The sequence below is a fragment of the Dreissena polymorpha genome, chromosome 3 (assembly GCF_020536995.1).
Source record: "Dreissena polymorpha isolate Duluth1 chromosome 3, UMN_Dpol_1.0, whole genome shotgun sequence".
In the NCBI taxonomy this organism is placed as follows: domain Eukaryota; kingdom Metazoa; phylum Mollusca; class Bivalvia; order Myida; family Dreissenidae; genus Dreissena; species Dreissena polymorpha.
In genome coordinates, this window is record NC_068357.1 from 127812033 (window position 1) to 127815752 (window position 3720).

Here is a 3720-nt window from a genome sequence, read left to right on the forward strand (position 1 = left end):
ATAACTCAAGAACGCTTGGGCCTAGGATCATGAAACTTCATAGGTACATTGATCATGACTCGCAGATGACCCCTATTGATTTTGAGGTCACTAGGTCAAAGGTCAAGGTCACGGTGACCAGAAATAGTAAAATGGTTGTTGAATGATAACTCAAGAACGCATACGCCTAGGATCATGAAACTTCATGGGTAGATTGATCATGACTTGCAGATGACCCCTATTGATTTTGAGGTCACTAGGTCAAAGGTCAAGGTGACCCGAAATAGTAAAATGGTTTCCGGATGATTACTCAAGAACGCATACACCTAGGATCATGAAACTTCATGGGTAGATTGATCATGACTCGCAGAAGACCCCTATTGATTTTGAGGTCACTAGGTCAAAGGTCAAGGTCACGGTGACCCGAAATAGTAAAATGGTTTTCGGATGATAACTCAAGAACGCATACGCCTAGGATCATGAAACTTCATAGGTAGATTGATCATGACTTGCAGATTACCCCTATTGATTTTGAGGTCACAAGGTCAAAGGTCAAGGTCACGGTGACCCGAAATAGTAAAATGATTTTCGGATGATAACTCAAGAACGCTTTTGCCTAGTTTAAAATAGTATTTTATTTTTAAAAAATTGTAAAAGACTCGCAGTATTGTCAAAATAAAATGGTGTAAACACTTTCACATATTATTTTGTTCCTCTCTTATTCATAGTTTAAGTTCAAATGAAAATTTCTATGGAATGTGTTGTCTGTATTATTTTAAGGAGAAACAACAATAACATGTTTTGGATATATAATAAACAGCTATATAAATGTGAAGATAATAATAACTCTTGGAACAAATACATAGAGCCGATTGAGCACATTTATCAACAGAGCCTGAGGTGTGATAAATTTATTTGCATTGCTTGCAGTACAAATCTTGCATTATGAAAACATTATTTACAGTTTATAGAACATCATATTTCGGCTAAATAATAACTCATTTTTGAAAAATAATGTCAAGAAAAATAAATAAAACTTTCTTGTGACTTTGACGGACATACGAACATCGGGACTTAATGTTATTTTCTTCAGAAGATGTGTTGCATACTTTTTTTCTACCGGGTAAATAAAGAATATATATGGGTGGGTGGGGAATGGGATTATTGATGCAAGTACCTGTGGTTCAGTCCTCATGTTCATTATAAAGACCGGTAAAGTAGTACTTCTTGGACATTTTCGGGATGTTGATTTTTATCTATAAAAATATTACAGGATATGCACTTAAATAAATACGCATATTTATTAAACCTACCCAAAACTTTTTAACACACCGAAAGTTATCGATGGTGACACCTCTGCATCATCTGCAAAAACTCATTATTATTTTGAATTTCGTATCACATAATATGGGCATGATGTCAACAATGGTGTTCTGAAGATTATCTTAAATAATTGAAATTGTATCTGCTCCGTTTTTAATTAATTTGATTTTAAAATATGCTACATTTGTCTTGTTGATGTTAATGTCCGCCATTTCGGAAATGCAATATGAAAATCATTTGTTAAATACACACCTATTGGCTAATAGCGTGTGGTATTGGCTGCAATAGCCAATGAAAATCGCTGACGCTTTACAAGTCGAATTGGCACAACGAAACAACCCACATTATAAACAAATTTTGAACAACACTTTCGGCAATCTGCGCATTTTTTTTTTAGTTTTGGATAAATTACTAGGTCGGCGGATGAAATGTAAATAAAAAAAACGAAAGTGAATTTTATTTGTATTTGTCGAAAAATAGGGTCGGTCGCTCCCGTAAAACAGATAATAAAACAATGCTGGCCTAATGTTCATTAAATAAGGAAAAAAAATTGGGCCAAATGTCATAAAACTCCTTTAAAGGACACAGGGGATACAACACCCTCCTGCAAATAGTCCTAAGCTAGTTTCATTCAGCAAAGCAGTTGTGAAATAGTCTGTAGAACTCAATAAACGTAAACACGGCCATTTCAGTGTTCATAGTGATTTATTTCTATTAATTTAATTATAACACAACATTTTACAGTGTACAATATAACAGCAAGACCCTTAACGGGCCTCGCACACGACAACAAGAGGTTATGACCTCTCTGTACAGTGGTCTATCGTGGACTGTCTTCCTTCTTTAATACAAACAGTGACTGGTCAAACACCCATGACACACAAGACGATATAATGTAAAATCAGGAAAAGTTCAACTAATTACCAAAGAAGTGTAACTAAGAAATGACATTTTGGCCAATTTGCTTGATAGTTGATGGGGAAGTTGGCTAGGTAAATAAATTAATAACATGTAAAAAGGCCACGCCATTAAATCATTGTTATTGAAAACATAAGGTCACACCATAAAATTATTCTTTTTGTAAATAAATGATTTTTCTAATGTTCAACAGATAATTTTAAAATATTTGTTTATAATACCTTACAGTGATAAATTATTATAAATTGGAAAAAAATTGCAAAATTTGACAAAACCATTTAAAATACGGTACAGTGCAATTTTACAACAATAATCCTCTTTCAGTATTAAACGCCTTTTTGGCATCTTTGATTCATCAATAATGTTTTCATTTGGCTCAACATGTTGCCATGTCTAGGTGCAAGGGCCTGAGCTCCGATAGTTCTAATATTGGTAAGCATTTGTCGAACTTCATTGACTGTTGGAAGTTCTAATATTGGTTAGCATGTGTTGAACTTCATTGATTGTTGGACATTCTAAAATTGGTAAGCATGTGTCGAACTTCATTGACTGTTGGAAGTTCTATAATTGGTTAGCACACATATATGTGTCAAACTTCATTGACTGTTGGAAGTTCTTATATTGGTAAGCATGTGTCAAACTTCATTGACTGTTGGAAGTTCTAATATTGGTAAGCATGTGTCGTTCTTCATTGACTGTTGGAAGTTCAAAAATTGGTAAGCATGTGTAGAACTTCATTGACTGTTGGAAGTTCTGAAATTGGTAAGCATGTGTCGAACTTCATTGACTGTTGGAATTTATAATATTGGTAAGCATGTGTCGAACTTCATTGACTGTTGGAAGTTCTAAAATGTGTAAGCATGTGTCGAACTTCATTGACTGTTGGAAGTTCAAATATTGGTTAGCATGTGTCGAACTTCATTGACTGTTGGAAGTTCAAAAATTGGTAAGCATGTGTCGAACTTCATTGACTGTTGGAAGTTCAAAAATTGGTAAGCATGTGTCGAACTTCATTGACTGTTGGAAGTTCTGAAATTGGTAAGCATGTGTCGAACTTCATTGACTGTTGGAATTTATAATATTGGTAAGCATGTGTCGAACTTCATTGACTGTTGAAGTTCTAAAATGTGTAAGCATGTGTCGAACTTCATTGACTGTTGGAAGTTCAAATATTGGTTAGCATGTGTCGAACTTCATTGACTGTTGGAAGTTCAAATATTGGTTAGCATGTGTCGAACTTCATTGACTGTTGGAAGTTCTAATATTGGTAAGCATGTGTCGAGGTGTATACATGTTGAATTCACAATACTCTTCAAATAGCCGAACAATGTGCATCACACAGATGTCTCCCTATTTTTCCACAAAAGCCTAGTGTTTTTGTGAGAAAAATAATTACTGAAACAATGTTGTGCAGTTTTTAGCAGGTGTGGTACATCTGAAATGAAGTAAACTTTTCTTGACTTATCAAATGGATTCATAGAAAAATGAACTGCTCATGTC